The following is a 27,620-nucleotide window of genomic DNA, read 5'->3' as shown; positions in this document are numbered from 1 at the left end:
AAGAAGTACCCTACACAAGAACATCACCAATATCACAGGTGTCATAGACAAGTTACTAAATCAATCAATCAATCAAACGAACAATTTTACACCTCTGTGAACTCATTTATCGTCAGGGTTTTAAAATACCCTAGGGGCACCAGGGAATCCAAATGTAATGCATTTTGTAAGTGATTCAAAAACTGGAGTGTGAAAACGGATTTACCTAATTCCGTGTAGACCCTAGGAATCTGCAGCGCTAACCAACCCTGTGAACGGGTTTGGTATCACATTATTTTATACGTTGGCACCAAAGTTAGGTAAGTTGGAAACTTGTGTAGTAGGGCTTTGTAAACAAAAAAGATGTTTGATAATTCATTGATCTACGTGACTTTGATGAGGACCAGCCAACCTTTTGATACAGGATGCAGTGGTGAGTATTAAAACTGTCACCAGTGATGAAACGAATGGCGTGTCTGCTGCATTTTGACAAATGGTGTCACGATAGTCAGAAACTGGCAGGAAAGTTGATTGTACAATCTGCTTCCTGCTGTTTAGAGTGAGGAAGTATCTATTTCTAAAAAAGAAGCCCACTTTAAATCTTAGCTTTATAACTAGCTCTTCCGTATGTTTTTCAAGAGTTAGATCTTTATCAATCCAAACTCCCAGATATTTATAGGATGGAACTTGCTCGATGAGAGAACCATCCAATGAGTAAAAATGTAGTCCATTGGTAACATTTTTGCCTGAATTATAGAACTACATATATTTAGTTTTGCCCGCATTAAGTACACGTTTTAAATCAACAAGGGCTGTCACACCCTAGCTGGCTCGAGAGGTTTCTTGCCCCGGTTGGTTCGGAAGGCGCCCATCAGCAATCACCTCTGTCATTACCTTCCCTATATCTGTCTGGTTCCCCACTCTGTTCCCTGCTTCTGCATTGATTGGCATATGTCCTTGTGTACCCGTGTTCTGACGCTGTTCCTGTCCTGTTACCTGTCTGTTCCTCATTAAATGTTCAACTCCCTATACCTGCTTCTCATCACCAGCTTCGGTCCTTACAGAATGCAGAAGACACCAAACAAAGCATCGGGGAGTGCTGGCTTTCCGGTTGGTGGTGACGTCGGGTCCGGGGGCCGCCACTGATGGATCCGGGGGTGCCTAAGCCAGCTCATCAGGCTGTCACACCCTAGCTGGCTCGAGAGGTTTCTTTCCCCGGTTGGCTCAGAAGGCACCAATCCCACGTCAGGCCTCAGCTGGATCGTCAGGATTTTATGCCCAGCCAGCTTGTCAGGCGGCTACGCCTCCACCGGATCATCAGGCTCCCACGCGGGATCGACAGGCCTTCATGCCTCAGCCGGCTTGCCAGGCTCTCACGCCTCTGCCTGTTCGTCTGGGTTTCACGTCCAGCTGGCTTGTTCAGCGCCCGTGCCTCATCCGGCCCGTTAGGCTCGCCCAGGTGGGACGCTGGGTGGCACCCCTAGAGGGGGTTACTGTCACGCGCATCAGCCTATTATTGGACTCACTTAGACTCAATCACCTGTTTATTGCCTCCCCTATATTTGTCAGTTCCCCATCTCTGTTCTCCGCTGCTGCATTGATTGTTGATTGTCATTGTGTACCTGTGTGCTGACGCTGTTCCTGTCTTGAGCTTTGTCAGTTTCTCATTTAAATGTTCTACTCCCCGTTCCTGCTTCTCGACTCCAGCGTCGGTCCTTTCACTGTATACCAACCCTACCTTGTCACAAATGCATTAAGAAAGAAAGAAATTCCACAAATGTACTTTTAACAAGGCACACCTGTTAATTGAAATGCATTTCAGGTGACTACCTCATGAAGCTGGTTGAGAGAATGCCAAGAGTGTGCAAAGCTGTCATCAAGGCAAGGGTGGCTAATTTGAAGAATCTACAATATAAAATATATTTTGATTTGTTCAACACTTTTGTGGTTACTACATGATTCCATATGTGTTATTTCATAGTTTTGATGTCTTCACTATTATTCTACAATGTAGAAAATAGTAAAAATAAAGAAAAACTCTTGAATGAGTAGGTGTCCAAACTTTTGACTTGTACTGTATATTTACTATCAACTTTATAAATGACATCCTATAAGATTTTAGCTGTATTTTTACTGTAATAATTCATCAATTAACTAGTGGGTTGGGAAAAGTATCCTGAGTCCTTACAGCACTGCCTTGATTCATTCTTTCCTCCCCTCCTGTACAGTGGGTTAGTGACTCTATGAATTCCAGATCTCAGCTTTTGTCTCCTATAAATGTTTTCCTGCTGTAATGATTACAAATGATGACTGTCTACAAATTGTTCATTTTTTTAAATATAATTTGTTATAAAAACATTGGTGTTTGTCATAGAATAACTCATTGCTATCTATGTTGGAGGTTTTTAGCTTTCCAACGCTGTGCTGCATATGAGGGTGAGACCTATCCTTACACCAAAAATGTACGGACAGTCCGACCAACGAATGAAAGTTTAGGTGGGACTTCCCAGCCTCCAATGGATGTGGATATGTAACCCGATACCCAAGAGTCTTCAATTCAAGCTGGGAACTGTAGCTATGAGCCAATACAGTTGGGAAGTGAATAGACATTACATAGACTTATCTATAAGCAAATGACCTTGATAAATAAGTTATCTAAACTGATTCATGCTCATTGTGTTTTGTTCACTGGAAAATAATAACTTTGTAGGTGTTCTAAAAAGATGTCTGGATGACTCAATTATTTTACAAACCACTGAAGTAAAAGAGAGAAATGGCTAGGTAACGTTAGTAGAGAAACAGCTAGGTAGTGATTTTCTCAGAAAATAATCAATGGGTAATTTTTTACAAAACTAGGTATTGATTTTCTCAGGCAATAATTAATGGGTAATTTCTACAGGCACAAATACTTTTGACAAATATCATATTTACTCAGTTGTTCAGCCATTTTACCATTTGTTGAGTTAAATGCTCATTCCCAGACAGCCGTTTCCCGCAATCCCCATTCACAGTGATGATGCGGAGAGTGATGGTGCGGTGATAAAGTATGTGCAGGGGCTGAGCTTATAACTCCAGAAGGAGATTGGCAGTCAAATGAAGTGTAAATAATTACACAAGGTACTATTGGGGATAAGTCTTTATTGTTCAGTGGCATTTTTATTTATCAGGACACATACAGTGGGGCAAAAAAGTATTTAGTCAGCCACCAATTGTACAAGTTCTCCCACTTAAAAAGATGAGAGAGGCCTGTAATTTAAAAACGTTTATTTCAATACTTTGTTATATACCCTTTGTTGGCAATGACAGAGGTCAAACGTTTTCTGTAAGTCTTCACAAGGTTTTCACACACTGTTGCAGGTATTTTGGCCCATTCCTCCATGCAGATTTCCTCTAGAGCAGTGATGTTTTGGGACTGTTGCTGGGCAACACGGACTTTCAACTCCCTCCAAAGATTTTTTATGGGGTTGAGATCTGGAGACTGGCTAGACCACTCCAGGACCTTGAAATGCTTCTTACGAAGCCACTCCTTCGTTGCCCGGGCGGTGTGTTTGGGATCATTGTCATGCTGAAAGACCCAGCCACGTTTCATCTTCAATGCCCTTGCTGATGGAAGGAGGTTTTCACTCAAAATCTCACGATACATCGCCCCATTCATTATTTCCTTTACACGGATCAGTCGTCCTGGTCCCTTTGCAGAAAAACAGCCCCAAAGCATGATGTTTCCACCCCCATGCTTCACAGTAGGTATGGTGTTCTTTGGATGCAACTCAGCATTCTTTGTCCTCCAAACATGACGAGTTGAGTTTTTACCAAAAAGTTATATTTTGGTTTCATCTGACCATATGACATTCTCCCAATCTTCTTCTGGATCATCCAAATGCTCTCTAGCAAACTTCAGACGGGCCTGGACATGTACTGGCTTAAGCAGGGGGACACGTCTGTCACTGCAGGATTTGAGTCCCTGGCGGCGTAGTGTGTTACTGATGGTAGGCTTTGTTACTTTGGTCCCAGCTCTCTGCAGGTCATTCACTAGGTCCCCCCGTGTGGTTCTGGGATTTTTGCTCACCGTTCTTGTGATCATTTTGACCCCACGGGGTGAGATCTTGCGTGGAGCCCCAGATCGAGGGAGATTATCAGTGGTCTTGTATGTCTTCCATTTCCTAATTATTGCTCCCACAGTTGATTTCTTCAAACCAAGCTGCTTACCTATTGCAGATTCAGTCTTCCCAGCCTGGTGCAGGTCTACAATTTTGTTTCTGGTGTCCTTAGACAGCTCTTTGGTCTTGGCCATAGTGGAGTTTGGAGTGTGACTGTTTGAGGTTGTGGACAGGTGTCTTTTATACTGATAACAAGTTCAAACAGGTGCCATTAATCCAGGTAACGAGTGGAGGACAGAGGAGCCTCTTAAGGAAGAAGTTACAGGTCTGTGAGAGCCAGAAATCTTGCTTGTTTGTAGGTGACCAAATGCTTATTTTCCACCATAATTTGCAAATAAATTCATTAAAAATCCTACAATGTGATTTTCTGGAATTTTTTTTCTCATTTTGTCTGTCATAGTTGAAGTGTACCTATGATGAAAATTACAGGCCTCATCTTTTTAAGTGGGAGAACTTGCACAATTGGTGGCTGATTACACACTTTTTTGCCCCACTGTATAGGCTAATTGATAGAGGGTTGTCGTTGTAAGGCCTCTGAAAGCACTGTCCTTGACATCAGCCTACATATAGCCTATTGTTTGTGTCCATAGGTTTTTCTGAACTTGAGCTTTGGAGGTGGAGGTCACACCAAAGCCATCCTGAGGTCCTCTCCTGAAGTGACAGTAGTGGCCCTAGACCGAGACCCCGCAGCATTCAGCTTAGCTCAACAGCTGGCCAAGGAACACAGGTGATTGCCTTTTTTTATAATAATTACAGTGGTATGTATAATATGAGTACAAATTGTACTTAAGTCACATATTTCACAGATTTGCAAGTCAAATATAAATACATTTGTTTGCAAATGTAATCTGCATGTAGATATGTCAATGAACATCAAAGGGATACTTCTGGATTTTGGCAATGAGGAGCTTTCTTCTTCCCCAGAGTCAGATGAGCTTATGGATACCATTTTTATGTCTCTGCTTGGAGTTTGAAGGAAGTTGCTAACTAGTTACAAATGACGTGTATGTTAGACACAGAGACATACAAATGGTATCCACCAGTTCATCTGACTCTGGGAAAGTAGATCAAAGGCCTCATTGCTAAAATTAACACATCTTAATATGCTATAAAAGTAATTGTAAAATTGTCAAATGTGTAGGCTACCTGCAATGCAATTAATTTCACTGTACCTGCTTACATTCTGATTAATATATACATGCTTTAGAGGCAGTTATTTGAAGTGAGACTACAAAACAGAATAGACACTCTAATAAAGTCTGATTCACAATAGCTCTACTGCCGAATGTGATTGGTATGTGCTTGCATTGTTAGTGCTGTTATGTGTGTTATTTTCCCTCAAAGTTATATAGTCAACAATTTATGGATCATAGTTTGGATTGAAGGTTAGCTAGATCATGATACAGCCTTTTGCATCCCAGCTCCCAACCCTCTCCACCTCCCTGCCAACCTTCAAACCCTGAAAGAAAGCGAATCATTGAGTAACTGCTGCTAAAGCCCCTCGTTTCACAAACCATCCACATCCATTGTGTCAGGGAGACTTAAACCCAGTCCCCCCACGCTTAGCTGGTGGGCCTGGCGTCTCATTTGTCAGAACAGAGACCCACGGCCCCAGTGTGAGGGAGATGCTGCCTCCCACTGAGGTTCCGTCAGTGGTGAGTGGGAGGTAAAGAGAGAGGAGAGCCCAGCAAACTTTGAAGAGAGGAGGGAGACACCGTGCCACTGTGTTTATTAATGAGGGAGAGAAGGAGTGTGTGCGAGAGCGAGCGAGAGCGCATGAGGGAGGATGAAAATTAGATGTTCCTAAGACCATGGCGTGGGTAGGAATCCTTTTACGTAGATTCCGGGGAAACCTCTCTCGGGGGGGAATGTCTGCTACACCAACGCGCCTATGAGAGGGGGATGAGACGGAAGAGAGAAAATCAGAGTACGCCATTCTGTCAGCAGCAATATATCCCAGCTATAAACCCTTCCAAACCCACTCACGATGTGAGTTGAGAGAAGCCAGAGAAATCTAGCAATTAGCTAATATTATTGGAAGCCTGTATAAAAGACCCTTGCAGCCCACGTAATGCCTCCACACAACAGGGCTGGAGAGTGTTCTTTTCTCTCTCTCCCGTATTTCTATACTCACTGATTTCACTTCTCTTTTGCCTTGCAAAAAGTACAGCCTTGATGCAAACTATTGAAGAGCGATGTGAATCTGCACTTATGTAATTGCTTAGATTAGAGCCCAGAGTTAGATTTTCTAGCGTAGTAGACGCCCTGACAACATTCACGTTGGTTGCAGTGGTCTGAGGGGTATCCTACGAGGGAAGCTGGTTTTCTAAAGCTAACCAGCTTCAATTTGCTTCAGATTCCAGCTCAGGCTTCATCTGTACTACTACGGTATGAAGCCTGCTGCTAATTCTAGCAGGCTTGTAACTGCGTGAATATGTCACACATGGCTATTCGAACACCGAAATCTTCAATGCTGAAACATCAATCAATGGACAAATCAGTGGCACATTTTCATTTGTGCCAAAATCAAAATGAAAGAAGGCCCAGGACGATACCAGTGTAGTAAATATTTTTTTCCTTGCCAAAAATGAAAATGCGAAGCAGATCAAAGTCTTTGGTCCTTTATAAACCTGCTGTATGTGAAATAGTGTGTGCTATAGCTTGGAAAATCAATTAATGTGACTCTGAATGACATCGTGATGTTTGTTTCCAACATATTAGGGCTGCTTTCCTAAAGAAGGTAAATCCGCTTTGTGCTTTGTTTCCTTGCCACGACACTAACGAGTATCTGTTATTGTCCAGGCCCTAATGTTGAGACTTAATTCTCTAAGTGTGACTGAGTGTGACAATATTGTGGAGATTCTACGTACTAGTCTATTACCAGAGATATCTTTCTTATTGCTATTACTTACGTACAGGGGGCTTTATGTGTGTGCAACTTTAGTAGAAAGTAGAAAATTAACAAAAAGAGAAAGTAAATTACTAGTGATTGGTGTCTGCATGTCATTGATTTGCATGGGGTGATTAGCATTTAGCAAGAAACCTGATGTATTGTGTTTACTATAGACACCATTCCACTCTCCTAGGGTTAAATCTAGTGAACAGGCCTACCAGGGAGAAGAAAGGGGAAACGACATTAGTTGTGGCACTCTACTGAGAATCTACGTAGCTCTAACTCTCTTTAGTCTTAGGCTTACATCTTAAACACATACATGCTACATTTGTTTATTTTTAAGTTTAGTTTAAACTTCTAGAGTTGAGGTTGCTTAAGTTCACATTCCAAACCAAACACAAGCATCTTTCGCCAGTGGTACTTTGTGTGTTCTTTTTTCATGTCCTGTAGATATTTTCATCACTGCTCCCCTGCTGAAAGCAATCAATCAGCATCTTGTCTTAGGCCTTAGTGACGCAGGTAGAGGAGCTGAGCAGGTCAGCACTGGGGAATATTTCAGACTTGATTTGTGGAGAGGCAGCGCGTCATGTTGGACACACAAACACACACAACAACAACACACACACACACTTAGCACTCAACAGTGAGGACTCCTGGCACTTTTACCTCAAAATGGGGTGTTGGGAGGGGAATGGCATCTGCAGATGTGTGTTTTCAAGTGCTGCTGAATATAGTGCATTTTTGTGTAATGTGTTCAGGTTACAGTCATGAAAATGGAAAACAAAGGACACGATCTTTACACAGTACATCCGTACTGTACATCAGTGTCATCCGTCAGAGGAAGCGCTTAAAATATTACCAAACCAACAGAGGAATATGTGTAGGCAAACCCTTATCTGCTCTACTTCAAACCCAGATAAACAGACTGCAGCAGCTCAAAGCTCTGTTCCTTTATTAAAACTTCTTAGGGCTGCAATCCCGTTAACGGGATCGATATGACAACAGCCAGTGAAAGTGCAGGGTGCCAAATTCAAAACAACAGAAATCTCATAATTAAAATTCCTCAAACATACATGTATCTTATACCATTTTAAAGGTAATCTTGTTGATAATCCCACCACAGTGTCCTCTTTCAAATAGGCTTTACAGCGAAAGCACCACAAATGATTATGCTAGGTCACCACCAACTCACAGAAAAATTCAGCCATTTTTCCAGCCGAAGAGAGGAGTCACAAAAAGCACTAATAGAGATAGAATTAATCACTAACCTGTGATGATCTTCATCAGATGGCACTCATAGGACTTAATGTTACACAATACATGTATGTTTTGTTTGATAAAGTTCATATTTATATAAAACATCTCAGTATTCATTGGCGCGTTACGTTCACTAGTTCCAAAAACATCCGGTGATATTGCAGAGAGCCACATCATTTTACAGACATACTCATTCTAAATGTCGATAAATACAATTGTTAGACATGGAAATAAAGATATACCTCTCCTTAATGCAACCACTATGTCAGATTTCAAAAAACATTACTGAAAAAGCAAACCATGCAATAATCTGAGACGGCACTCAGGAAAAAAAATATATCCGCCATGTTGGAGTCAACAGAAATCAGAAATAACATTATAAATATTCCCTTACCTTTGATGATCTTCATCAGAATGCACTCCCAGGAATCCTAATTCCACAATAAATGTTTGTTTTGTTCGATAATGTCCATTATTTATGTTCAAGTAGCTACTTTTGTTAGCGCGTTTAGTACACAAATCCAAACACTCGTGCAGGTCCAGCCGAACGTTGGACGAAAACTTCAAAAAGTTATATTACAGGTTGTAGAAACATTTCAAACTAAGTATAGAATCAATCTTTAGGATGTTTTTATCATAAATCTTCAATAACGTTCCAACCCGGAGAATTCCATTGTCTGTAGAAAAGCCATGGAACGCAGGTCGTATCATGTGAAATGCGCGTGACCAGAACCTGGCTCTCTGCCAGACCACTGACTCAGAGCTCTCATGCGGCCCCACATCACAGTAGAAGCCTCATTCAAGTTTCTAAAGACGGTTGAAGCCTTAAGCCTAGTGGAAGACTTAGGAAGTGCAACATAACCAATATCCCACTGGGTATTCAATAGGGGCTGGGTTGAAAATCGACCAACCTCAGATTTCCCACATCCTGTTTGGATTTCTTCTCAGGTTTTTGCCTGCCATGTGAGTTCTGTTATACTCACAGATACAGTGCCTTGCGAAAGTATTCGGCCCCCTTGAACTTTGCGACCTTTTGCCACATTTCAGGCTTCAAACATAAAGATATAAAACTGTATTTTTTTGTGAAGAATCAACAACAAGTGCGACACAATCATGAAGTGGAACGACATTTATTGGATATTTCAAACTTTTTTAACAAATCAAAAACTGAAACATTGGGCGTGCAAAATTATTCAGCCCCCTTAAGTTAATACTTTGTAGCGCCACCTTTTGCTGCGATTACAGCTGTAAGTCGCTTGGGATATGTCTCTATCAGTTTTGCACATCAAGAGACTGACATTTTTTCCCATTCCTCCTTGCAAAACAGCTCGAGCTCAGTGAGGTTGGATGGAGAGCATTTGTGAACAGCAGTTTTCAGTTCTTTCCACAGATTCTCGATTGGATTCAGGTCTGGACTTTGACTTGGCCATTCTAACACCTGGATATGTTTATTTTTGAACCATTCCATTGTAGATTTTGCTTTATGTTTTGGATCATTGTCTTGTTGGAAGACAAATCTCCGTCCCAGTCTCAGGTCTTTTGCAGACTCCATCAGATTTTCTTCCAGAATGGTCCTGTATTTGGCTCCATCCATCTTCCCATCAATTTTAACCATCTTCCCTGTCCCTGCTGAAGAAAAGCAGGCCCAAACCATGATGCTGCCACCACCATGTTTGACAGTGGGGATGGTGTGTTCAGCTGTGTTGCTTTTACGCCAAACATAACGTTTTGCATTGTTGCCAAAAAGTTCAATTTTGGTTTCATCTGACCAGAGCACCTTCTTCCACATGTTTGGTGTGTCTCCCAGGTGGCTTGTGGCAAACTTTAAACAACACTTTTTATGGATATCTTTAAGAAATGGCTTTCTTCTTGCCACTCTTCCATAAAGGCCAGATTTGTGCAATATACGACTGATTGTTGTCTTATGGACAGAGTCTCCCACCTCAGCTGTAGATCTCTGCAGTTCATCCAGAGTGATCATGGGCCTCTTGGCTGCATCTCTGATCAGTCTTCTCCTTGTATGAGCTGAACGTTTAGAGGGACGGCCAGGTCTTGGTAGATTTGCAGTGATCTGATACTCCTTCCATTTCAATATTATCGCTTGCACAGTGCTCCTTGGGATGTTTAAAGCTTGGGAAATATTTTTGTATCCAAATCCGGCTTTAAACTTCTTCACAACAGTATCTCGGACCTGCCTGGTGTGTTCCTTGTTCTTCATGATGCTCTCTGCGCTTTTGACGGACCTCTGAGGCTATCACAGTGCAGGTGCATTCATACGGAGACTTGATTACACACAGGTGGATTGTATTTATCATCATTAGTCATTTAGGTCAACATTGGATCATTCAGAGATCCTCACTGAACTTCTGGAGAGAGTTTGCTGCACTGAAAGTAAAGGGGCTGAATAATTTTGCACGCCCAATTTTTCAGTTTTTGATTTGTTAAAAAAGTTTGAAATATCCAATAAATGTCGTTCCACTTCATGATTGTGTCCCACTTGTTGTTGATTCTTCACAAAAAAATACAGTTTTATATCTTTATGTTTGAAGCCTGAAATGTGGCAAAAGGTCGCAAAGTTCAAGGGGGCCGAATACTTTCGCAAGGCACTGTATCATTCAAACAGTTTTAGAAACTTCAGAGTGTTTTCTATACAATACTAATAATACTATGCATATATTAGCAACTGGGACTGAAGAGCAGGCCATTTACTCTGGGCACCTTTCATCCAAGCTACTCAATACTGCCCTGGGAGCCATATAAGGTCCTGCTCCAGGGCACCAATACTACCACCAATACTTACTTCCAGGATGGGCCTACGGTACACAGACAGGGGAAGGGCTTTCTTTTTAACAGTTGTGGACAACTGGGGACATTTTCTGGAGCAAACTGAGTAGCAAAAATAGATGCAGGCTGAGCACTTATGCCAGAAATTGGAATAGGGTGTTATTTTTGAAAGACGGAAGTTTCGCCGTTTAGTGGCCAATCTTCACACTTCCTGAAGACCCTAATGGAACTTAAAGTTAAATAAGTTCCCAAACCCCTTTTAATGTGATACGTGACATGGAAGTTGTAGTGACTACAGACAGCCAGGACCTCAGTGTTTTATTTTTTTTATTTTACCTTTATTTAACTAGGCAAGTCAGTTAAGAACAAATTCTTATTTTCAATGACGGCCTAGGAACAGTGGGTTTAACTGCCTGTTCAGGGGCAGAACGACAGATTTTTACCTTGTCAGCTCGGGGGTTTGAACTTGCAAACTTCCGGACAGTATCCCCAGTCACCACCCTGGGGCATTGGGGTCTACCTTGTGCAGAGGGAAGAGTGTCCCTACTGGCCCTAGTTTGACACATGCACGTGAAGAAGAGTGGTTGTAACAATAACCAGTTCATCATTTTATTTTTTTAACAAGGTTTCCCTGCCTAGAGCCCTGTTACCTCACTCAGCAGGGCAGGGCATCCCCCAGCATTACTTAAGGTCATTCAATCCACCATATGCTCCAATGTGGCCTTCTCTTCAATCATTTAACATGTTGTAGGTGGACCAGGGGAGATGACATTTAAAACACCAACTAACCTTTTATTCAGTTATAAGTTAAGAATGATGTTAATGTTGTGGGTTGCATAACTACGTATAGATCAGTTCTCTAAAGCAATTAGAAGCCTATACTTGGACCACACACACATGCACACACTACTGAAACTGGGCATGTTTAATAATATAACACCTTACATAAGGAATGTATATATCCAACCATGTGTCTAAGCCACATAAAGAAGTAAATCATTTAAAAAACGTTAACTGTTTTGCATATTCTTAAATCTTTCTGTGTCTCACAGAAACAGAGCATCGGAGCCTCCTCAGTGTGTAGGGGAAGGTGAGTTCAACCGGCATAGCTGAGGGTGTGTAGAAAAAATAGACCCGGAACTTAAATATAGTAACTGAAAATAGTTACTAATGATGAGACACTGGCCAAGTGGGCAATTTCCTTATCTCTTGCAATTATCAATGAATAAAATCCATAGATTAAAATCCCTTACTAAGAAAGCTCCATCGTAATATTTTGTAGTTCAACACGTTTTAGCCATAACTACTATGAGAACTGTTTGTTAGGGTCTTTGTCTCTTCATTACTTAATCCACCTCCTCTCCTTGCCTGCCTGCCTTATTGCTGAAGACAATATAAGATTTGTGGAGGAGGCTAGAAGAGTTGACACGACACCATCTGTACCAAACCAAGTTTATGATTAAACCTTACGATGCATTTAAACAAGTCAACTACCTGGATGAAATGAAATGTATCTCCACACAGTGTAGTTTACCATGGTAACCAAGTTTAATTGAATTAGGGGATAACAAAGGTTTGTAAATGTAGATGTTATGTCCATGAAACAATGTATGGATAATATGATATCCCTTCAGTTTTCCTACACTTTATTACATTTTATACTCAATGTAACTTTTAAGGGGACTTCAGTCTCTGAAGGGAGTGAAATACATCAAGAGTCCTGATTGATGAAAATGGTCTCAAACCAATGAGCTGCAGAAGCCATAAATTCTCAGCATATTGACATAAGGTCTTACTGTGTACTGCGTTGGTACACAGTAGGCATGGTTGCTCTGTCTGGGGGCACTGCTCTGTTGAGATGGGACCGGGAGGGGGTGGACGAGTCTGTGAAGCACGTGGGTGTGGAGAATGCCTTGCTATAGATTTTACAGCATATTAATGACTGCAGCGAAGAATGAAAAACTTCTCGAGCATGATAAGGAAAAGCCCTGGCCTGACAGCGCGGGCGAGATGCTCCACTCAACCCTTGGTCTCTCAAGCGTCAGTGGGTGTATGAACACAAGGACCCCAAGGCCTGCTTGCTAAGCCGTTAGTGGGAGAGACCTTATCGAGATGGCCACTGCTATTATATCTTTATTGCAGCAATGGGGGTCTTTTATTTCATTTCAACAAGACTATTGAGAGGAGACTAGAGGAGACTAGAGGAGGTTAGATGCGGCGGAATCGCAATTGTCTGCGGTGCTGAGATGTGGAAGATGTTATAAGTCAGGTTGGTGTGGTGTCTAAGACCCCGTCTCTGTCTGTCTGCCAGTATTGGGTGGCCTTGTTGGCCCCTCAGGCTGATTTATGGCTGCCCCTCTAGCTCTCACCAGCCATCATCTCTGTGCTCACTGAAAAGGTCACATGAAAAATGCATGACCGTGATGGGAAGATCCCACCACCTGTGTGTGCGGCAGGGGGCTGTGTCTTGTACAGGGCTGTGTGTCGAGGCAGGGGGCTGTGTCATGTACAGGGCTGTGTGTCGAGGCAGGAGGCTGTGTCTTGTACAGGGCTGTGTGTTGAGGCAGGAGGCTGTGTCTTGTACAGGGCTGTGTGTCGAGGCAGGGGGCTGTGTCATGTACAGGGCTGTGTGTCGAGGCAGGAGGCTGTGTCTTGTACAGGGCTGTGTGTTGAGGCAGGAGGCTGTGTCTTGTACAGGGCTGTGTGTCGAGGCAGGAGGCTGTGTCTTGTACAGGGCTGTGTGTCGAGGCAGGAGGCTGTGTCTTGTACAGGGCTGTGTGTTGAGGCAGGAGGCTGTGTCTTGTACAGAGCTGTGTGTCGAGGCAGGAGGCTGTGTCTTGTACAGGGCTGTGTGTTGAGGCAGGAGGCTGTGTCTTGTACAGGGCTGTGTGTCGAGGCAGGAGGCTGTGTCTTGTACAGGGCTGTGTGTTGAGGCAGGAGGCTGTGTCTTGTACAGAGCTGTGTGTCGAGGCAGGAGGCTGTGTCTTGTACAGGGCTGTGTGTCGAGGCAGGAGGCTGTGTCTTGTACATGGCTGTGTGTGAGGCAGGAGGCTGTGTCTTGTACAGGGCTGTGTGTTGAGGCAGGAGGCTGTGTCTTGTACAGGGCTGTGTGTTGAGGCAGGAGGCTGTGTCTTGTACATGGCTGTGTGTCGAGGCAGGAGGCTGTGTCTTGTACAGAGCTGTGTGTTGTACAGGAAGGATTTGCATGGGGATGGGGTCCAGAGGAGACAGGTGTTGAACAGCAAGGAAAATTTTACTTTTTCTGTCAGCCACTTTTGCTTAAAAGGTTTTTATAGTGCTTTTTATTTGTCTCATTAGCATTCATAACAAACAGGAAGTGTCAACAGGAGTTCTTGTACAAATTCTTGTACAGTATTTCTGACCTGTGTTGAATTTGTTTACATAATCTGTACCCATTTCTCCATGTCTCTTTCCTGACATTTAATTATCTGATTAAAGGTTTTCTCCCCCTCCCTCCCCCAGTTGCCTTGTGCACCCGTTGCTCGGGCGTTTCAGTGAGCTGGGAGCCCTGCTGTCTAGACTGAGGTTGCAGCCAGGTAGTGTGGATGCTGTTCTTCTGGATGCTGGTTTGTCCTCCATGCAGATGGACTGTCCCGAGAGAGGCTTCTCCCTCAGTAAGAATGGCCCTCTGGACATGAGGATGGATGCAGATAGGTGGGACCACGCATTATCACCCCACCACAGTTGCACAAAGCATTATTATAATTTGATGTCCATCACTATGTATTATAGGGTAGTATCAGTGAATAGTAATGATATAGGCCTATGTGTCTGGAGGATACATTGAACTACCTTCAGCCCAGATTACTCTAACATAGTATGTGTTCCTCAACACACATACGGCGTCTCCTTCCTACTGCATGCTGGGCAATGTTATAATCTGGTGGCAATTTTATTTCCCTGCTTCTGTCATGAGAGGAAAGTCAATTGGGTCAACAATTTATTCCCTTAGATGTGTATATATATAATGACAATTATTGATATATATATATATATATATATATATATATATATACAGTGCCTTGCGAAAGTATTCGGCCCCCTTGAACTTTGCGACCTTTTGCCACATTTCAGGCTTCAAACATAAAGATATAAACTGTATTTTTTTGTGAAGAATCAACAACAAGTGGGACACAATCATGAAGTGGAACAACATTTATTGGATATTTCAAACTTTTTTAACAAATCAAAAACTGAAAAATTGGGCGTGCAAAATTATTCAGCCCCCTTAAGTTAATACTTTGTAGCGCCACCTTTTGCTGCGATTACAGCTGTAAGTCGCTTGGGGTATGTCTCTATCAGTTTTGCACATCGAGAGACTGAACTTTTTTCCCATTCCTCCTTGCAAAACAGCTCGAGCTCAGTGAGGTTGGATGGAGAGCATTTGTGAACAGCAGTTTTCAGTTCTTTCCACAGATTCTCGATTGGATTCAGGTCTGGACTTTGACTTGGCCATTCTAACACCTGGATATGTTTATTTTTGAACCATTCCATTGTAGATTTTGCTTTATGTTTTGGATCATCTCTGATCAGTCTTCTCCTTGTATGAGCTGAAAGTTTAGAGGGACGGCCAGGTCTTGGTAAATTTGCGGTGGTCTGATACTCCTTCCATTTCAATATTATTGCTTGCACAGTGCTCCTTGGGATGTTTAAAGCTTGGGAAATCTTTTTGTATCCAAATCCGGCTTTAAACTTCTTCACAACAGTATCTCGGACCTGCCTGGTGTGTTCCTTGTTCTTCATGATGCTCTCTGCGCTTTTAACGGACATCTGAGACTATCACAGTGCAGGTGCATTTATACGGAGACTTGATTACACACAGGTGGATTGTATTTATCATCATTAGTCATTTAGGTCAACATTGGATTATTCAGAGATCCTCACTGAACTTCTGGAGAGAGTTTGCTGCACTGAAAGTAAAGGGGCTGAATAATTTTGCACGCCCAATTTTTCAGTTTTTGATTTGTTAAAAAAGTTTGAAATATCCAATAAATGTCGTTCCACTTCATGATTGTGTCCCACTTGTTGTTGATTCTTCACAAAAAAATACAGTTTTATATCTTTATGTTTGAAGCCTGAAATGTGGCAAAAGGTCGCAAAGTTCAAGGGGGCCGAATACTTTCGCAAGGCACTGTATATATGCACATTGAGCACTCATAAGGCCTGGAATTTGTAGTCTATCAATCTATCCTTGCCTTCGAGGACTTTGACAGTGATTTGACATGAGCTTTTCAAATTGACAGGTATTATGTTTCTGTGGAAAGGAACAGCAATTGTTATTGTATAATCAGTAGGATTCCGCAGCATCAGCCAACCCTTACAGCAGCAAAATGAAAATCATCGATACATCTCACAGTAGCAAAGCAGAGTGGTTCATGAACTAGTATATCATGTTAGTGTTCGATGAAGGAATGAGTCACTCTTGCTGTGGTAGATGAACAACATATAAGGGCTTAGATCTGTTCTTTATCTTTACCTCCCATTTACACTGTAAAAACCCATCTCGGTCAATTATGTGGTTTATTTTTGCCCCATTTGAGGAACCTCGTAGGCAATGTTTTTTAAACACCATTTGAAGCTACATATTTTAAAGTCTCTAATGACAACTTAGACAGACATGGAGCAAAATATATTTTGTTTGTAGGTTATGATAAGGTATGACAATTGTATTAAACTCATTAAGGCATTTTATTGTAATCATAAAAATAAAAAAAACATTAAAAAACAATTATATTTCTATTATATTACCCTCGTTCTGTTATCCTAGTTGAAATGACCAATGAACCCCTTTAAATAATTGTTCATATGGCAGATCTCAAGTTTATAGATAGTAGTCTACACTGTCTAGTTCAAGGTCTACTGTACAGGTGATGTTTGTGTGCCTGCTCCTTTTCTTTGCATTCAAATCTAATGAGGCGTATGTGGAATTTTAACATGCAGAGGTCAGCGTTGATTTTTCCTCTGACATAACCTTTTGCATTTGTTTTCCAGCACCAACTAAAACGACACATGACATGTATGATCACTGGCACGTTATTCATCTAAAGCATTACATGTCTTGCCCTTCCAACACTTTGTTGTAGTTATTATTGTTGTAGTTATGTATTTTATCCACACTAATTATGTTTCTCTAACGAGATGTACCGAGAACCTGTCAATGAGTAAATGGAGACAAATGAACTGGCAAATATAGAAATACGGCTCTGCCGCTGGCTACATCGCTCTTGTTAGCCACAGAGGTTTTCAGCTGTGTCTGAGATATGTCAGGCTTCGCCGCTGTCAGCAAGGACGTGACGTCAAGCAGCCTAATTGGGCTCTTCTTTGTGCGTAGGTACCCCAACATGCCCTGCGCTGCTGACGTTGTGAACGCCTTAGATCAACAGGCTCTTCTTTGTTCGTAGGTACCCCGACATGCCCTGCGCTGCTGACGTTGTGAACGCCTTAGATCAACAGGCTCTTCTTTGTGCGTAGGTACCCCGACATGCCCTGCGCTGCTGACGTTGTGAACGCCTTAGATCAACAGGCTCTTCTTTGTGCGTAGGTACCCCGACATGCCCTGCGCCGCTGACGTTGTGAACGCCTTAGAGCAACAGGCTCTTCTTTGTTCGTAGGTACCCCGACATGCCCTGCGCTGCTGACGTTGTGAACGCCTTAGATCAACAGGCTCTTCTTTGTGCGTAGGTACCCCGACATGCCCTGCGCCGCTGACGTTGTGAACGCCTTAGATCAACAGGCTCTTCTTTGTGCGTAGGTACCCCGACACCCCATTTCCTGATGAGATTACTATTAATAAGGAGGAGAGAGATGCATCTGGCGTAGGGTGCGGCTGCCGCTCTGACAAGAGAGTGACAACTTCTCTTTTTCACACGAGCCCCCCGTTCTCTCTTCCCTCCCGTCTTCCTCCTCCCTTTTGTTGCTTTTGATTTCGTTTCCCACCCTACCTCATTTTATGCCCATCCCCCAGCCCCCATCTCCTTCACACACATGCACACACACTCATGCACAGATTAGGATGGATCATAATTTTTAATGCATTTTTGTAAATGTTTTTTTTGCCTCCCTCTGAGATCTCTACAGAGAGATCTTCTCAATGGCTGTTACGGAGCTAGGCGCTACGTGCGTCACACAGGGAGAACAGGTGTGAGGGAGGACAGTTGTTTGATCTCTTTTGAAGAGCAGAGCGAGTCACCAGCAATCTTTATTACAATCAATCCAAGAGGTCCTGACTCATGTGGGTCCCAGGGGGTCAGCTAGGCTGCTGGTGACACCGTTGCCTAGGGAAAAATGCCATGTGGGTGGAGAGGAGGGGAGGTTGTATTTGTGTAAGGGGGCACACTTTGTAGTGCAATGGTTGGGGGTGTTCAGGACCGAAATTATAGTGTGCTATAGGTTTATTGGACGGGTCTTTCTTTTTCTCTCTCCATCTCTCTACCTTTTTGCAGGCACACTTAGATCAGAATGCAGATCTCTTAAGCCTCATAGACTACAGTGGCAGGAAGCCTTCCATACTGTTTAGCCATGTTGGGGTGCAGAGCTTATTTTGAGCCAGGGCTCACAACTGTGTTTGCTACCAACAGCCCTGCAGCTCTTCTATAAGGAGTAGAAGCCCTGCAGCTCTGCTATACAGAGTAGTAGCCCTGCAGCTCTGCTATACGGAGTAGTAGCCCTGTAGCTCTTCTATAAGGAGTAGTAGCCCTGCAGCTCTTCTATAAGGAGTAGTAGCCCTGCAGCTCTGCTATAAGGAGTAGTAGCCCTGCAGCTCTTCTATAAGGAGTAGTAGACCTGCAGCTCTGCTATACGGAGTAGTAGCCCTGCAGCTCTTCTATAAGGAGTAGTAGCCCTGCAGCTCTTCTATAAGGAGTAGTAGCTCTGCAGCTCTTCGATAAGAAGTCGTAGCCCTGCAGCTCTTCTATAAGGAGTAGTAGCCCTGCAGCTCTTCTATAAGGAGTAGTAGCACCGCAGCTCTTCAATACGGAGTTGTAGCCCTGTAGCACTTCTATGGGGAGTAGAAGCTCTGCAGCTCTTCTATAAGGAGTAGTAGCTCTGCAGCTCTTCGATAAGAAGTCGTAGCCCTGCAGCTCTTCTATAAGGAGTAGTAGCCCTGCAGCTCTTCTATAAGGAGTAGTAGTCCTGCATTCCTTCTATAAGGAGTAGTAGCCCTGCAGCTCTTCTATAAGGAGTAGTAGTCCTGCATTCCTTCTATAAGGAGTAGTAGTCCTGCATTCCTTCTATAAGGAGTAGTAGCCCTGCAGCTCTGCTATAAGGAGTAGTAGCCCTGCAGCTCTGCTATAAGGAGTAGTAGCCCTGCAGCTCTTCTATAAGGAGTAGTAGTCCTGCATTCCTTCTATAAGGAGTAGTAGCCCTGCAGCTCTGCTATAAGGAGTAGTAGCCCTGCAGCTCTGCTATAAGGAGTAGTAGCCCTGCAGCTCTTCTATAAGGAGTAGTAGCCTTGCAGCGCTTCTATAAGGAGTAGTAGACCTGCAGCTCTGCTATAAGGAGTAGTAGCCCTGCAGCTCTGCTATAAGGAGTAGTAGCCCTGCAGCTCTTCTATAAGGAGTAGTAGCCCTGCAGCTCTTCTATAAGGAGTAGTAGCCCTGCAGCTCTTCTGTAAGGAGTAGTAGCCCTGCAGCTCTGCTATAAGGAGTTGTAGCCCTGCAGCTCTTCTATAAGGAGTAGTAGCCCTGCAGCTCTTCTATAAGGAGTGGTAGCCCTGCCCCTCTTCTATAAAAGGAGTAGTAGCCCTGCAGCTCTTCTATAAGGAGTAGTAGCCCTACAGCTCTTCTGTAAGGAGTAGTAGCCCTGCAGCTCTGCTGTAAGGAGTAGTAGCCCTGCAGCTCTGCTATAAGGAGTAGTAGCTTTGCTATAAGGAGTCGTAGTCCTGCAGCCCTTTTATGAGGAGTAGTAGCCCTGCAGCGCTTCTATAAGGAGTTGTAGCCCTGCAGCGCTTCTATAAAAGGAGTAGTAGCCCTGCAGCTCTTCTATAAGGAGTGGTAGCCCTGCCCCTCTTCTATAAGGACTAGTAGCCCTGCCTCCTTAATTTCCTTTCCATTCCCCTGTATTATGAAAATGTAGAGACATAATAAATCAAATAGTTCCTGCCTCAGTAGAGTCATTTAGTTGAATATACTGAATGTAATTCTGAAATGTTTTTGAATTTGATTCATCTGTTTATATACCTCTTTAGCAGAGCTAGCTAAAGGACATGGATCTGATTTCATGAGGAGAAAAACACCACAGAAATAGACAAACCAGTCAAATAACTATGACTTAACCAACCCATAGTTTATATAAATTGATATGAATACAACAATAAATGTTCGGCGTGTGATGAACAAAAGCAACAATCCACTAACAGATCAAATATTATACTATTATGATTAATTTTGTGTGTTTAGCTTACACACATTTGCATAACACAATCATGCAGTTTTGCTTCAGTTGTGGCTCCAATATATTAATTCTAAGCCAATTGTCCCCCTCCCCCTTCCCTTCCAGAGTCAACAGTAATGCCTAATGAGCCCTCTCTACCCCCTCTCGCTTGCACCCCAGCATCTATTTTGTTACAAATTAAGCAGTGGTGGTTGGGTTGTTGAAGGTGTTGAGACACCATAATGACAGGTGCCTTGGGAGCCTTTTGCTCCCCCCACTCACTCCCTCCCTCAATACATCCCCTTGTCTCTCTCTTCCTTCCTTTGTGTAAACCCACACAGCTGTGGCTGACTGAGGCCCCTTAAAATGTTTTCCCTCATTTAAGTATATATATATTGTTTAAGAACTGCTGATATATTATTATGGAGAGCAATCCATTTAGCCCATATAGCAGGGGTCAGAAACAAATAAGAATAATAATAATAATAAGAACAATCCAAGAATTCAGCTAAAAATGTGTTTAATTCATGACATTTAATAAAAAATAAATGTCATCATGTCTCATTGTAATTAAGGTATGAAATGATTGTTGTTTTCAAATACAATCTCTTTTTAGGCTAAGATGTGGTCAATTTGCAGTGTAAAAATTATTATAATTATGTTCTGGCCCTCTGACCATCCGCTCCGACAAAAATAGGGCTGCGGATTAATCTAGTTGCCTACCCCTGCCATATAGGCTCTGTTATTCAGTGGGTCAGAGTGGTGCATCCAACCACTAAACATCGAGAGTGCATGGGTCCCACTGGCTTCCTCTTGGGAAATGCATCTCAAATGGACTCAAGTTGTTGAGAGTTAACGCAGCAGAGTGAACAGGCACTTCCTTGATATGGTGATGGACACAGCTAGTGAGGATAACATGATTGACTGTTGTAGGAGTGTGTGGCCTTTCAACCCAACATTCACTCACGTGATGGATGTGGTTAGTAATGGTTGTTTGCCTCGCAATAAATGCATTGTGTCAGTGGGAAGTTTGCCCAGCTAAATGGACACCCTAGTTTTCTTCAATTATAAATGAACAGCCCTTAGAATTGCAACGCTGTGTTGATTTCTAAATCACACTTTCCAGGGTTAAACAACCTCAAAAGAATAACATTCTAATGTGAATTCTAAGTCCAGTTGAGAGAATGTTTTCTATCCTCGTCATGGTGTCTGCAACTTGGTGACATTTGGCGGTGGTGTTTCACTAACCACAGACTGTGAATGAGGCGGTGGTTTCAGCTCACAGAAACGAATAATCACCACGGCACAAGCCCAAGCTCCATGGAGAGTTCACTAGCAGTCCGTTGCACTCATGCCTCAAGCCCTGACAATACTAATGATGTAATACATCCTCAAGTGCCTCACTGCTTTATAGAACACAGGATTTATGAACTAATAATCAAGCATCAGTCTGAAATACTCTGGTGCATAAACAGGCAGCGTATGGCTGCCCAGGAATGGTTCTTCCAGGACTCCAAAGGAAGCCATGTAATTTGGATCCCTTATCTTTAGTGGTGTGTTGTTCCACAGTGCAGTACTGTCCTTATTGAGAAGTAATTGCTGTAATATGATTGTGAAGTGAATGTCTTTCCCTGACCCACTTTATAGAAACAAAATCAGATGGAGAAGAACATGTACAGCTCAGCGATAGCCTTTCATTTCATAGTAAGACAGAGTCCATCACGTTAGCCTTCAGACCAGACAATCACCAGGGGTAACATCACCTGGAGAAGAAATGTATTCAAACAAGGGCGTTCTTATGTTTCTTAGACTAAATTCTTAGTTAATAATTACTTTTTTTGGCATTCTTCCAGATTTTTTGTCAGGGTTGTAGCGAAAAACATTAGATAAAGGTTTTTTTATAATATTATTTATCCATTAGCGATGAAGACAAAGTGATCGGTCTTATAAAATGGGAATAACCACCACATCCCAGAGGGGTTTCAGAACTCCACTGCCTCCAACAGGTCTGGAGGATTTGGTGTCTGTTTGGCAATGCTATTTGTTCAGCCTGTTCAGTTGATCAGTGAGATTGTTTGGATATAGCTAGATTTCTGTTAGCTTTCCCAGTCTGCTGCTTTGTGGCATCTTTGCTTATTTTTTTCTCGTGCTCTCTAGCTGTGGGACCCTTGAAAGATGAATTAGAGAGAGAGAGCACAACTTGGTGAAACTGGGCCACGGCCGCAGCGCAGGTTTTCTATTGATTGCTGGGTGACTCACAGACAGTGCTGTTGAACGCCAGAGGAGAGAAATGCCACACTGCTCTCTCTCAATTTCCCCCCTTCTCTCTCTCTCTCTCTCTCTCTTTCTCTCTCTCTCCCTGTCTTTCTCTCTCTCTCTTTCTCTCTCTCCCTGTCTCTTTCTCCCTCCCCTCTTGCTCGCTCTCTCTCCCTCTTTCTCTCTCTCCCCCTACTGCTCTCTCTCTCTCTTTTTCTCTCACTCTCCCTCTCTTCTCCTCTCACGTACACACATGGGCTGGGTTCTACGTCAATGCTGGCATTACTCTGGACAGGGGACACCAAAGCTCCAGATAGGAAACAGAGCAGCGCTTCAGCAGCCAGGAAGGCACTGCAGTCTGGACCCCTGTCAATCAGTGCCAGGGAGCAGGGAGGAGTGGTCGTGGTCTTCACCCAGCACAGATTGTTTTGTGGCACTTCAAACAGTACCAAATGCAAACATGACCATCTGAGCTTACTTGAACACAGTCTGTCTGAACACGGTGTCATCAAACCACACAAGCAAAGGCAACCATTATAGGGTATTTGCTAGCAATGGGGGGATGAAGAGAGAGTAATCTGAAAGAGAAGCACAACTTCATTTTCAAGTATTATCACAAGCACCTGTTTATTTACAGGTTTAACTTACTGTCATTGTCAATCACATGTTAAAGCTGCAGCCTGGACAGGATATGGGAAAATGTGGCTATGATTGGGGCTAATTCCGCCTGGGAGTTATGTTAAAAACTAAGAGTCATTAGAGAGCTGTAAGAATTCTGTTCTGGTCTGTTGAGTCTCCTGGATTGAATGTGAAACATTTCAGGTATGCTGCTCTCCAGGTGAATAACATGCTTCCTGTGCTATATAAATGCTTCATGTCATTTGTTTGATTTATTTAAAATAAAAGCATTTCTTTGCCTCTAGGATCTTTTGCAGCCAGCGCTCTCTATGCCCGCAAAGATCGGCTTCAGCGACCCTCACACGCTGCCACCAAGACATTTCAGGCGCTGCGTATGTTTGTCAATGATGAGCTGAATGACCTGCATGCTGGACTGCACTGCTCAGACAGTGCTTAAACCTGGCGGCCGCCTCTGTGTGCTCACCTTCCATTCACTAGAGGACCGCTTGGTAAAGCGTTTTCTCCATGGAGAGGATGTAGGTGCCCCACCCCGTTGGAGTGGCCGTCAGAGAGTCCAGCGATGGGAGGAAGAGGAGGAGGAAGAAGAGAAGGATGGGGAAAAGGACAGTGGTCACTGGGTTGACCTGCAGAGAGGGGTGCTGATGCCACAGGCAGAAGACGTACTGGAGAATCCACGGGGACGCTCAGCCAAACTCAGGGCAGCATTCAAACAATAACCCTCTGGAACTTGGCCTCAACCTGCACCAATTAAATCCTCCTTGTTTTTAACTAGACTACAGAACCACCAGGCTGGTCTTCGTCAGACACGACCATACTGATCATATCCAGGCACAGTCTCACTGGTCGGGTGACATACAGAACAAGTGCCTTGTTAATGGTGGAACTCCATGTAGGCATGTGCTCCTTAGTTAATATTATACTGTGTGTTGCTACTGAGTATTTATTTAATTTAGTTTAAGTGACTTGTGTACACTACTTGAATATAGTAAACACAATTGTGCTGAAGTTTAAGTTGAAGATATCAAAGGTTAAGACAAGGATTCTAATATCCCATAACTCTTTGCATAAATGAGAAATAATTAGAAAAGCAAAGGGGCCAGCTATGCTAATTAGCAATGGCGCTTGTCCCATGAATCTGTTTATTTTTCGAAAGATTCTAATCTGGGTATCTTCAACCTAGGCTGAAGCCAGAGACACGGAAGACAAAACGTCTCTCTCACTCTCTCACTCACTCACTCACTCAATTTGTACTGCATTACTTTATGGCTGAGCTGACACAGTTGCATACAGTAACAGTTCTGCCTTGAATTCTGAGTTTCCTCAGTTCTCCCCATTGGCTGAACCCATAATGTCTTTGTTCTCTTGACTAATTAATTAATCAGAACAATGTTGCCTCCAACCGACTGATGAGTATCCAGATCAACGGATGTAGGCACTAACCTCCCTCACTGATGTCTGTATACTCCAGCAATGAGATGACAACTTCCTTGGTAGTTTTGGCTGAATGTGTACTGCACTGCACGAATCAGTAATGTCTTTAAATACCAAGTGACTCAAGTGTCACACGTGGCAGTGAATGAGAGGATGACTGTTTCATTCATGAGCCTTCTCCAACTGTTAACAGATGAGGTGTTTTGATCTGTACTATTGGACTTTGTCTATTTGTAATTGCTCCATCAAGAGGATCAACACTTTTCTTCCCCTCTGCCTCATTCTGTACACTCTAAATATACACTTCTTGTTACCTTGGAAACTAAACAGCACAAGTAACATTTAACTGTGTCTAAATGTGTTTGCTGTTTTAAAATATCTGCGAAACGATGCCGTATGTAGAATTTTTACGCCCCTCCCTTTGAGGTCAGTCGACGTCACACAGTCGTCATGGTTATTTGAATTCAATTTGAAATAAGAATGGTAATCCTGTTTGATCTGGTCTTTAATGGATGGTCCAAGGGTTCTAAGCCCCTTACTCTGTAGACCTCCATTCCTCCCCTCGAATCAGGAATGATTCAGACATGGTACACCTGGTGTGTGGAATCTGAATTCAAAACTCAAAATGTGACTCTTTCCCTTTGATGACCACAATATAACTGTGACTCATAATCGTGCAACTGGTTTACAATTCCAACCATGAATTCTTCTCTAGATATCCGCCAGCACCTGTACACATCATCTGCCCTTTCCTTCCTGTACACCCTCTCTGCCACCTGACCAAATTAAAGCTTTCTTCAGTTCTCCAAAGTTCTAACTTTAACCAATTTAACAAACTTAGCTTTGTTTCTCCCCATTTCTCATAACCTGCGTCACCTTTTGTCTTTTACTAGTAAGGAATGACCCCTCCTAAACACGTTGCAAATTCCACATTCTTCTTTACACTCAAATCTATCAACTATCTATCAAAAGTCAAAAAATCAAAAATCTATCAAAGTCTTTTGTAATTACCTACAGTGGATTGTGAAAGTATTCACCCCCCTTGACATTTTTCCTATTTTGTTGCCTTACAACCTGGAATTAAAATGTTTTTTTTGGGGGTGGGGTTGTATCATTTGATTTACACAACATGTCTACCGCTTTGAAGATGCAAAATATTTTTTGGTGTGAAACATACAAGAAATAAGACAGACTGAAAACTTGAGCGTGCACAACTTTTCACCCCCCCCCCCCCCCCCAAAGGCAATACTTTGTAGAGCCACCTTTTGCAGAAATTACAGCTGCAAGTCTCTTGGGGTATGTCTCTATAAGCTTGGCACATCTAACCACTGGGATTTTGCCCATTTTTCAAGGCAAAACTGCTCCAGCTCCTTCAAGTTGAATGGGTTCCGCTGGGGTCAATTGGATTGAGGTCTGGGCTTTTACTATGCCAGTCCAAGACATTTAAATGTTTCCCCTTAAACCACTCGTGTTGCTTTAGCTGTACGCTTAGGGTCATTGTCCTGCTGGAAGGTGAACCTCTGTCCCAGTCTCAAATCTCTGGAAGACTGAAGCAGGTTTCCCTCAATCATTTCCCTGTATTTAGCACCATACATCATTCCTTAAATTCTGACCAGTTTCCCAGTCCCTGTCGATGAAAAACATCCCCACAGCATGATGCTGCCACCACCATGCTTCACTGTCGGGATGGTATTCTCGGGGTGATGAGAGGTGTTGGGTTTGCGCCAGACATAGCGTTTTCCTTGATGGCCAAAAAGCTAAATTTTAGTCTCATCTGACCAGAGTACCTTCTTCCGTATGTTTGGGGAGTCTCCCACAAGCCTTTTTGCAAACACCAAATGTGTTTGCTTATTTTCTTCTTTAATCAATCCATTTTTATCTGTCCACTTCCATAAAGCCCAGCTCTGTGGAGTGTAGGGCTTAAAGTGGTCCTATGGACAGATTCTCCATTCTCCGCTGTGGAACTTTGCAGCTCCTTCAGGGTTATCTTTTGTCTCTTTGTTGCCTCTCCTTGCCTGGTCCGTGAGTTTTGGTGGGCAGCACTCTCTTGGCAGGTTTGTTGTGGTGCCATATTCTTTCAATTTTTTAATAATGGATTTAATGGTACTCTGTGGGATGTTCAAAGCTTTGGATATGTTTTTATAACCCAACCCTGATCTGTACTTCTGCACAACTTTGTCCCTGGCCTGTTTGGAGATGCTTTGTGGTGCCCCTCGCTTAGTGGTGTTGCAGATTCTGGGGCCTTTCAGAACAGGTGCCTTGCGAAAGTATTCGGCCCCCTTGAACTTTGCGACCTTTTGCCACATTTCAGGCTTCAAACATAAAGATATAAAACTGTATTTGTTTGTGAAGAATCAACAACAAGTGGGACACAATCATGAAGTGGAACGACATTTATTGGATATTTCAAACTTTTTTAACAAATCAAAAACTGAAAAATTGGGCGTGCAAAATTTTTCAGCCCCTTTACTTTCAGTGCAGCAAACTCTCTCCAGACGTTCAGTGAGGATCTCTGAATGATCCAATGTTGACCTAAATGACTAATGATGATAAATACAATCCACCTGTGTGTAATCAAGTCTCCGTATAAATGCACCTGCACTGTGATAGTCTCAAAGGTCCGTTAAAAGCGCAGAGAGCATCATGAAGAACAAGGAACACACCAGGCAGGTCCGAATACTGTTGTGAAGAAGTTTAAAGCCGGATTTGGATACAAAAAGATTTCCCAAGCTTTAAACATCCCAAGGAGCACTGTGCAAGCGATAATATTGAAATGGAAGGAGTATCAGACCACTGCAAATCTACCAAGACCTGGCCGTCCCTCTAAACTTTCA

At 42.9% G+C, this 27,620-nt stretch overlaps 1 pseudogene; it reads left to right on the top strand.

Annotated features, from left to right (window-relative positions):
* Positions 1-1,327: 1,327 nt before the first annotated feature.
* LOC110526964 lies at positions 1,328-25,820 on the top strand (annotated as a pseudogene).
* The last annotated feature ends 1,800 nt before the right edge of the window (positions 25,821-27,620 follow it).

The sequence above is a fragment of the Oncorhynchus mykiss genome, chromosome 6 (genome assembly GCF_013265735.2).
Source record: "Oncorhynchus mykiss isolate Arlee chromosome 6, USDA_OmykA_1.1, whole genome shotgun sequence".
In the NCBI taxonomy this organism is placed as follows: domain Eukaryota; kingdom Metazoa; phylum Chordata; class Actinopteri; order Salmoniformes; family Salmonidae; genus Oncorhynchus; species Oncorhynchus mykiss.
Note: the sequence above shows the minus strand (reverse complement) of the source record. Positions and strands in the feature narration are given on the sequence as shown.